General features: G+C 44.7%; 1 pseudogene; it reads left to right on the top strand.

The window, feature by feature from the left end:
• The first annotated feature begins 6,695 nt into the window (after positions 1–6,695).
• Positions 6,696–6,813, top strand: LOC126337420 (5S ribosomal RNA; annotated as a pseudogene).
• The last annotated feature ends 4,269 nt before the right edge of the window (positions 6,814–11,082 follow it).

The following is an 11,082-nucleotide window of genomic DNA, read 5'->3' as shown; positions in this document are numbered from 1 at the left end:
CCGTTCCGAGATCCTCCGTGTCAAGAGTGTGCCGAGAATACAAAATTTCAGGAGTTACCTCTTACCACGGACAACGCAGTAGCCGGCAGCCGAGAGCAGCGGTGCTAACAGACACGCAATACTGCGTAAAATAATCGCAGAAATGAATGTGGGAAGTATGACGAACGTAACTGTTTGAATAGTGCAGTGAAATTTGGCGTTAATGGCAGAGGAATGACGCGGGTGCCTTTGCCTGCAGCGCCCCCTGGGCTCGTCAACACATCGGTTGGATCCTAGACAACTAGAGAACCGTAGTCTGGTTAGATGAGTCGCGATTTCAGTTGATAAGAGTTAATTTTAGGGCTCGAGTGTGGCGAAAACTCCACGAAGCCGTGGACCCAGGTTCTCAACAAGGCACTGTGCAAGTTGCTGGTGGCTCCATAATGGCATGGCCGTGAGTTTACGCAGAATGAAATACGTCCTCTGGTTCAACTGAACCGATCATTGACTAGAAATGATTGTGTACGGATGCTTGCAAACTATTTGCTGCCGCTCATGGACTTCATGATCGCAAACGAAGATGGAAATTTTATGGATGACACAGTTGTTCTTGAATACTTTTCTTGTACTTCGTTTTATCTGTTTCTACTACCGTGTTATAATTGCATGTACTTACTCGTTCCATGACCATGGAGATTTCTCCTTAATTTGGTCCCACGGTACAATAAATAAATAAATAAAAAACAAATAAGAGAATCTGAGTGAATAATTTGGCCATCCAGATCTCCCGGCTATCGAACATTAATCGGACATGATGTAGAGGACTATTCGTGCAGAAAATCATGCACCGGCAACCGTTTCGCAAGTATGGACGGCTACCGAGGCACCATGACTCAGTATTTCTATTAGGTCTACAACTTCGCTTCCACCGTTTTGCAATAGACGGCAGTAGCGGAAAGTGGGCTTCAGATGGTTGGCCATAGGTGTCATACAATATGCTTCGGCATCTGTGAACATAATGCCATAAAAATATTAGTCGATTTGTAATTGCATCATATAGTTGTTCCCGATTAAGTCCGTCAACTTAAGTACTTATTTCTCTCCATTTGCGGGAAGTTTCAATTTTCTGCTTTAACATGAAGAAATCTGCGTCTGTGACTTAAAATGCTGGGTAAGACCAATGGTGAGGGAACTATTAGTGAAAGAGCGTGCAGAGAATTTTTTCAACGCCTTAAGAACGGTGATGCTGATGTCGAAGACCGGCCTGGCGGAGGGAGACAGAACGCTTTCGTAGCTAGTGAAACAGAGAAAAACAGTCACAGGACATCATTATCGAAAGCAATTGACGATATCGAGTCCAGCACTGAAACAAAAACGGCCACAATACAGAGATTGACACGGTAAGGAAATTATGCAGCTGGTCAATGTTCGACCCCAGGTCGCAAAACCCGACAAAATATACATGGAAACGTTGAAATGAGGAGTCCTATCCCTCCCACCGTATTCTCCATACGTTGCTGTCTCTGACAACCACCATTTTCGATCAGTGGTATATACTCTCCTGGAAATTGAAATAAGAACACCGTGAATTCATTGTCCCAGGAAGGGGAAACTTTATTGACACATTCCTGGGGTCAGATACATCACATGATCACACTGACAGAACGATCGTAGAGATGCTGGATGTAGTCGTGTGGAACGGCTTGCCATGCCATTTCCACCTGGCGCCTCAGTTGGACCAGCGTTCGTGCTGGACGTGCAGACCGCGTGAGACGACGCTTCATCCAGTCCCAAACATACTCAATGGGGGACAGATCCGGAGATCTTGCTGGCCAGGGTAGTTGACTTACACCTTCTAGAGCACGTTGGGTGGCACGGGATACATGCGGAATTGCATTGTCCTGTTGGAACAGCAAGTTCCCTTGCCGGTCTAGGAATGGTAGAACGATGGGTTCGATGACGGTTTGGATGTACCGTGCACTATTCAGTGTCCCCTCGACGATCACCAGAGGTGTACGGCCAGTGTAGGAGATCGCTCCCCACACCATGATGCCGGGTGTTGGCCCAGTGTGCCTCGGTCGTATGCAGTCCTGATTGTGGCGCTCACCTGCACGGCGCCAAACACGCATACGACCATCATTGGCACCAAGGCAGAAGCGACTCTCATCGCTGAAGACGACACGTCTCCATTCGTCCCTCCATTCACGCCTGTCGCGACACCACTGGAGGCGGGCTGCACGATGTTGGGGCGTGAGCGGAAGACGGCCTAACGGTGTGCGGGACCGTAGTCCAGCTTCATGGAGAAGGTTGCGAATGGTCTTCGCCGGTAGCCCAGGAGCAACAGTGTCCCTAATTTGCTGGGAAGTGGCGGTGCGGTCCCCTACGGCACTGCGTAGGATCCTACGGTCTTGGCGTGCATCCGTGCGTCGCTGCGGTCCGGTCCCAGGTCGACGGGCACGTCCACCTTCCGCCGACCACTGGCGACAACATCGATGTACTGTGGAGACCTCACGCCCCACGTGTTGAGCAATTCGGCGGTACGTCCACCCGGCCTCCCGCATGCCCACTATAGGCCCTCGCTCAAAGTCCGTCAACTGCACATACGGTTCACGTCCACGCTGTCGCGGCATGCTACCAGTGTTAAAGACTGCGATGGAGCTCCGTATGCCACGGCAAACTGGCTGACACTGACGGCGGCGGTGCACAAATGCTGCGCAGCTAGCGCCATTGCTTGTACAGCCCTCTCGCAGTGTCCGGAGCAAGTATGGTGGGTCTAACACACCGGTGTCAATGTGTTCTTTTTTCCATTTCCAGGAGTGTAGTTTGGCTGACCAGCACTTCCGATCATATGAACAAGTGAAAAATTGAATCGATTCATGGATGCCCACAAAAGACTCCCAGTTATTCCGCCAAGGGATTCGTATGCTATCCAAAAGATGGGAGAATGTAGCGGCCAGCGGTAGGCAGTACTATGAATCATAACGTTTCGTAAGTTTTTCACAATAAAGCCCCGCACTGCGGCAAAAAACGGCGGAATCAAAGTTGTAGACCTAGTAGTATTCCTGCAGAAGACTTCCAACGACTTGTTGAGTCCATGCCACGTCATGTCGCTACAACTACGCCGCGTAAAAGGAGGTCTGGCACGATATTACTTCTGTCACCTTATGATTCTTTATTATACAAGTTCAGGAGTTATCTTAACACTATTATTGTACCTCTTCCACCGCTCTTGTCATGCCGTGGTTTTAATGTCCTGCAAGCCTCACATATATTATCTGCTTCCTTCGTTCCATTATAAGTTCCACAAACAATAATCGCCCACCGTCGTCGTAAGCAGAGATAATTTCAACTGCTTCCGGACGTAAGCAGTGATCTCCATCCGGTGCTGGCGACTTGAAAGTGGCGCGCGGGCCTTTGTGCCTCACGTCCGCAATTTGCTAATGGCACCGCACACAGCCGCAGCACGGGCAATTAGCGTCACGTCCGGTCAGCGCGGAGCCCACAAGAATTACCCAAATTGCCAGCAGCGGTGGCTCGTCCAGGTGGCGCAGGGAACTAAAACGTCGGAAGCCATAAACCACATTACCCCAGCCTAGCCAACAGTTAGTCTTGATAGGTGAATGGGGTATAGAATCATTACGTTTGTGCCATCATATATGGTCAGCTGATTTTTCTGTCTAGTAGCCAAGGAATCATTACCGATATTACTGCGTTTCAGTGTTAGCAATTCCCACATTTGTCTTTATTATAGCCAGGAGACACCAGATCAATAGGATACTTAGTATTTACTTGCCGCGTGGGCTTAGTCGAGCGGTCTGAGGCGCTGCAGTCATGGACTGTGCGGCTGGTCCCGGCGGAGGTTCGAGTCCTCCTTCGGGCATGGGTGCGTATGTCGTTAGGATAATTTAGGTTAAGTTGTGTGTAAGCTTAGGGACTGATGAACTTAGCAGATAAGTCCCATAAGATTTCACACACGTTAGAAGTATTTACTTGTAAGTACTAACCAAGAAGGTCGAATGGTCAATCATTCATTTGTAACTTTAGAGCATTCGTTGTCACACTCTGGGCAAATTGCTTTACGCTGACGTAGCAGCAGTACTGTCGATAGGCCTAAAATTGATTCTGTGTTATTGATTAGTTAGTGTTTGCGCTGTTAGTGAAGCATTAGAAATGTGATCTGGAATAAATCATGGACTGTCCTCAAAAGTTTTGGGCTGTGAGGGATAAGCATGTTCCTTCAGAACGTACTTCCTATCCACGATAAGTAGGTAAATATATTGAATATATTTAAGTCTTTAGATTATTCATAAATTTCAGTATTTGCCACTGAACTCCTCACCTTAATTTTAGTCTACAATTTGATTTCAGATTCTGTGTAATGAAGGAATATTGCCTCGTTTGAAAGAAAAACACGAGGAAAAACGAAAACACAATATTCCTACAATTTCGAGAAAACTGTTTAGGGAATATTGAATCCCAAAGATAGTATCATTCTTTATATTGCGTTCTGTAAGCGTGTCACCCATGAATCAAAAAGATAAAATTATGAGATCAGAAGCATGCTGGAGAGTTCAGAACGTTTGCTTTCCTAGCAGTTGCCACAAATGGAAGACGAAGGCAGTAAATTAAACCGGTAACAACTGGCGTCAGACGTAAAGCGATCTACATTTATGTCTAGTAAGGCGACAATATTTGCACTGACACAAAACCAAGGGATTACTACGTAAACTGGGTCTCAAACTGCAGCTGTCTGAGGGTCTAGGTCATAGATCATCCTACTTCATGTATTTCGAAAGACAATACGGTGGCCACGAAGCATCATTAGAAAGCAGAAGACACTACATTCTGATTCTCCTCTCACGTGAATCATTTGTATTAGATGTTGCAGATTTTGGGAAAAGAACAGAATCGAATGTTTCAGTATTAGTGTGAAAAGACGGTACCGGTTCTGCTTTATCATTCAGAAACTTAAATGTATCGAACATAGAGAAATTAATTAAAAACTTGACTCTATTTTATTTTCCTTTACGCTTTATTCATTCATTAAATTGTTGTACAATACAGGGCACCGATATCTAGCAAAAATTTATAAATGAGAACTACATACACCAACTGTATAGGTGTGGGTAATACGTGCAATGATGTGTCCAAAGCGGTAAGGTAGAAAATTATTCGCTGATTAGTGGAGAAGCTAAGGTGAGTGGCAGTGCGTTTATTGAATATTATAATTAAGACAACAAAAGCACAAATATTATAAGAATGGCAACTGCGTTAATAGCACGGAAATTATGAAAAACCACTCTACGGTATAGACGGCCGCGGTGGTCTCGCGGTTCTAGGCACGCAGTCCGGAACCGTGCGACTGCTACGGTCGCAGGTTCGAATCCTGCCTCGGGCATGTATGTGGTGGTGGTGGTGGTGGTGGTGGTGGGTAGTGTTTAACGTCCAGTCGACAACGAGGTCATTAGAGACGGAGCGCAAGCTCGGGTTAGGGAAGGATTGGAAAGGAAATTGGCCGTGCCCTTTCAAAGGAACCATCCCGTCATATGCCTGAAACGATTTAGGGAAATCACGGAAAACCTAAATCAGGATGGCCGGAGACGGGATTGAACCGTCGTCCTCCCGAATGCGAGTGGCATGGATGTGTGTGATGTTCTTAGGTTAGTTAGGTTTAAGTAGTTCTAAGTTCTAGGGGACTGATGACCACAGCAGTTAAGTCCCATAGTGCTCAGAGCCATTTTTTTCTACGATATACAATTTTCTATTTAAAAAGTTAGATTTCTTTTGAACTGAAAGAATTAATTAAAACCAATCTGTATTTTTTGTTTAAGGGAAAAGACTTGTTTTTACTTTTAACAAAACTGAACTTCAATCATGTTTTCGCAGAATAATTAATATATTACACAGAAGCTACAAATTAAATAGGTCAAAAGAAACTATGTGCAAAAGACTATCGTTTCAGCCCACTAATGTAGCAGTAATTATTCAGTCGGTGGCCGCAGTGGTCACCATTCAGGGCAGAGGCAGAACTAACAACCAGCACGGTCAGTAACAGTTGAAAGCACATGCACATCTTGTTCTAAAGCAAACCTGACCATCCCTTCAGCATCTATGCGACATTCCGGCGCATTCTCATCTCAGGCAACACTAGCTCTTGGAATCGACTTTATTGATTCCGCACAGCAAACGTAGCAAGCCGAAGGGGTCGTCGCGAGCCCTCTGACGTCACACCAGCACGTCAGACTCGGTGCATAGAAGTTCACCGCTCACTCACTCCCCGGTTGTCGTGTAGGCCGTGTGTACAGCACCGCCCAGGTGGCGCAAGCTGGCAACGCCTGCAGTTCCATGATGTCGCCACCTCACTGGTTCTCGGTACACGAGGGCTCTGTCGTACTGTTAATGGTACAAACCGACGCAGATTCCTGGTGAACAAAATTGACATCTCTCACTCAGAAACGCCACTACGGCTGATAAAAATTGTGAAGAAATTATGCGAGTGTCTCTTAAGCAGATAGTTCAAAGTTTGCAACAGCAACAGCACCTACACTTAGTGTCCGATGTGGTGCACGGCCTATCAGCCATTGTTTCCACTCGGTATCATAGTGATATACTAGTATATAGCAAATGTGATCATGTATTTTCGTAACTACAAGATAAATACAGAGTGCTAAAGAAGATAACCTGTACTTTTGGGAAGGGTCTACTACAAAGACGGAGCCAACGGCCTTGCCGCAGTGGTAACACTGGTTCCCGTCAGATCACCGAAGTTAAGCGCTATTGGGCTGGGCTAGCACTTCGATGGGTAACGATCTGGTCTGCCGAGCGCTGTTGGCAAGCGGGATACACTCAGCTCTTGTGAAGCAAACTGAGGAGCTACTTGTTTGAGAAGTAGCGGTTCCGGTCTCGGAACCTAACAAACGGCCGGGAGAGCAGTGTGCTGACCACATGCCCCTCCAAGTCCGTATCCAGTGACGCCTGTGGGCTGAGGATGACACGGCGGCCATTCGGTACCTTTGGGCCTTCATGGCCTGTGCGGGAGGAGTTTGACAGACATACACAGTGTCACAAATAACTGGATTTGTGTATGGTGTTACGAACGATTGGCAATTTCCTGCATTATGTACATCGTAAATGTGCTTTAACAATTTTAATAGAACTGGTCACAACTTTTGTTACCGTTTGCTGGAACTAAATCACAGGAGATTACAAAATGCTTAAATTTGATGAAGGAATGAATAATTATCTTTGTATGGAGCCACTCAAAGAAGTATGGCATTTCACAGTTTCTTGCATCAGTTATTACACATTCAATCCGATAAGGCTTATTGGAACAAATAAGTAAATAAGCCTTAATACAATATAGACCAATGGAGTATTTGTGCTCAGTTACAACATGACAGTGACACTGTTCTCGCGGCTCCCCCCTTAGGACGTTCGAGTTCCCCCTCGGGCATGGGTATGTGTGTTTTCCTTAGCGTAAGTTATTTTAATTTACGTTAAGTAGTTCGTAAGCGTAGGGACCGATGACCTGAACAGTTTGGTCCCATAGGATCGCGCCACAGACTTCCAAACTAGTTTTCTCCATCTAGGTAATCCAGATATATTTGGTAGAACTGTAGTTTAGTCTTTATACACACAGAACTTAAGAAGGAAAATAACTTCTGCATAATGCGTTGCTGCTAAGTAGCATACTCATTGGAATGGGCCGTACATAGGATAACTGCTACAGTACAGTACAGAAAGTAACTGAAAGAAATACGCAGTGAGACAAACACAAATTACGCTTTCCTTTAAAAATATTAATTACACTGAAATCATCGCGATTTATGATGGTCCCCTAGACATTAAAGAAGGATGCGTTGCGAAATAGCATCCACAAAATGAAGTGAGGGCAGAATGTAACCCAGGAAATACACACATGGGGAAGGAGTACAGTGACGCAATAACGTGGACCGGTGAGTATTCGCTGTTCAAAGTTTAGGAGGTCTGTACACCCGTACAGCATTATGCCTCCCCACACCATACCAACAAGGCCACAAACTCGACAATGTTCCTAGGTGCAGTACGCATTCCTACGGAAAGGCGTCAATCAGTCTGTCTCTCATGTACTTGCGCTGGTTTGCTTCACCAGGTTCGACAGTGTATCTTTTCTCTGCTGGCCTTTGCTCATATTTTCGTTGCCAAGGTCATGAGAGGAACCCTAAATGAGTGTGTTTAATATTCTTTTTATTAAACTGATAGTCAGCACTATCTGTAGCCTCACCCACCTGTACTAAACATGGATGATCGCTGGTCTGATCGAATGTGGATATAATCACAAACGCATGCAAGTGGGTAAATTCAGATGGAAAGTCTTAGATTAATGTTGTAGCGGCAGCCTGGGCCAAGCAGTTCAGCCTAACCTTCGTATCCAGCTCTGTCGGTGACAGTCTGTCGCGACACTCCGTCGCCATTCACGGCCGTGCTATCCGTCCCTTTGGATCCAAACGTAGGGATGCCTCTTTCAGTTTTTTAGATGTTGAACAAGGCGGAGAATTGAACCAGGCGCTCCCTCTCCTGGGAGGAAACGCCTGATACTCCTGGTAAACTCGTCTTTTTGATTAGTCTGCTCGGCCCTCCAACTTTTGCTTGGTCTCAGTATGCGGACATGGCGGAGGTTAGACTTCATACAGAGCAATTCTCTGCTCAGCGGTCAAGTAAGTATGGCGTGGCGGCTGCATCTATGCACACGTAAACAGTGATTTTTGTGTGGGATTTAGTTCGATTTTTATGTAGGATCCTGTATTACAATTCAACTAGGATCTTTAAAATCGATTAAAATGTTGTACTTTCTTTTTCATGTTAAGGCGTATGTTTCAATACTAATAGTTTTCCTTTGGCGCGACTGCTCTTTTATCTGTACTAGTCTGCTTGTTATATTGTCCTCAATTCGTCAGGCATGCATTATTAGGCTTCTAACGTAGCAGATTTTTTCTCTTAGTTCAGATCACAGTCACCGTATTTGAAGCTATGTACGTCGCTAATGCTATTACTAACGCCCCTTACTACTTTCGTCTTTCTTTAGTTTTCTCGACATACAGGTTGAACACGAGACGAGAAAGACTGATACCCTGCCTAATGTCCTCTTTCATCCCAACACATCTCTCTCAGCTTCCCATACTACATGTTCTCTCTTTGATTTTGTACAGTCAGAGACTGAATTTTCGAGAACTCTCGCCTTTTCGGTATGTTGAATCGCAAAGCTCTACTGTTTGTTACACATCATAACATAGAAGGAGACAGATTGCTAGTAACTTACTGTCGACTCTTAATTACGTGTCCCCTGTGCAACGTACAGGAAACGAAATATACGACGGTAAGTGGACCCAAGATAGGAATTAACAAAAAACGAAATTGAAAACAATCGGTTTCACTTTAAGATCCATTTTATTCAACCATTAAACGTAGTGGTAAAATAGTAATTGACAAGAGTCTCAGCCAGTACCATCGACCCTCTACCTGGTAGCGCGTTTTTTTTGGTATGATACTAAATGGATCTCGTTAATCGACTTATTAAATTATCCACAATAATATTTTTCCAATAGCGTTATAAGCTCTTCACGACTAACACTTGTTTTTATAAATCGCTGATACCGTTGTGTTAGTGAATGGAGAGCAGCAATACAACTTCATGTTTTGTCACATTTATCACGCTGGAGTGAGGAAATGGACTTCGGTGGGTGCCAAATGCACCGATATTTAAAACTTGAGGGAAGGATCAGACAAAAATCAACAGCATATTTATTTATCGGTAATAATATAATTTTATATCTATATGCAAACAAGTTTGTCTAATGATAGCCCTTATAGATATGCTAAGGCTCAGATAATTTTTGTTGTTGTTCTTAACCCCAGAACGGACGGGCTGGGTCTCTCAGACTCAAGAGGATTTAGTTTTAAAAATATCCACAAGAGTACACTACTTGCGAGTCAGCCATCCATTGTAGCTTTCAATGTTCCTAGAGGACACTGCTTGTAACATCATTTTCCCTTGTTGGCCAGTTGATTGTTGGCGTAGAAAGAAGCGTGTCGTTGGTCTGAGAGACCCAGCCCGTCCGTTTGCGTTAGCTTCTTCTGCTTGTGCACACTTCTTATTATAAACACTGCGAGCAATAAAACTGCTCGAAAATGGCCTGGCAGCGTCCTCTAAGGGATGAAGAAATTGAAAAACTGTTATTAGAAAGTGATAATGAAGGTTCGGATGTAGATCCTGATTTTATTCCCAAAGTGATCACAACACAGAAAGCGAAATGAGGACGAACAGCTGGACAGCGAAGATAACGTCGTTATTCCTGCGAGAAGCGTGAGTACACTCACTAACACATCTCGAGATTCTGTTTCAACTAGTGTGGTTGGTTCCAGTCCCTCTTCCAGTGAATCGTCACCTTACTGTTTGTCCAGAGATGGACGAACTAAAATGACAGAAAAAGGTTACCAACGAAAATGTACGTACCAGATCACACAATATAATTACGCATTTGCCTGGTGTCAGCGGGGAAGCCAGAAATGCTAACAACATTGTCGAGGCCTAGAAGCTGTTCATTGACGACGATTTGCTCGATTTGATAATAGAGAGCACAAATACTTACATGTTGTTGTTGTGGTCTTCAGTCCTGAGACTGGTTTGATGCAGCTCTCCATGCTACTCTATCCTGTGCAAGCTTCTTCATCTCCCAGTACCTACTGCAACCTACATCCTTCTGAATCTGCTTAGTGTACTCATCTCTCGGTCTCCCTCTACGATTTTTACCCTCCACACTGCCCTCCAATGCTAAATTTGTGATCCCTTGATGCCTCAAAACATGTCCTACCAACCGATCCCTTCTTCTAGTCAAGTTGTGCCATAAACTTCTCTTCTCCCCAATCCTATTCAATACCTCCTCATTAGTTACGTGATCTATCCACCTTATCTTCAGTATTCTTCTGTAGCACCACATTTCGAAAGCTTCTATTCTCTTCTTGTCCAAACTAGTTATCGTCCATGTTTCACTTCCATACATGGCTACACTCCAAACAAATATTTTCAGGAATGACTTCCTGACACTTAAATCTATATTCGATGTT

The sequence above is a fragment of the Schistocerca gregaria genome, chromosome 2 (genome assembly GCF_023897955.1).
Source record: "Schistocerca gregaria isolate iqSchGreg1 chromosome 2, iqSchGreg1.2, whole genome shotgun sequence".
In the NCBI taxonomy this organism is placed as follows: domain Eukaryota; kingdom Metazoa; phylum Arthropoda; class Insecta; order Orthoptera; family Acrididae; genus Schistocerca; species Schistocerca gregaria.
The sequence above is the reverse complement of the archived record's forward strand: the minus strand, read 5'-3'. Positions and strand labels throughout refer to the sequence as shown.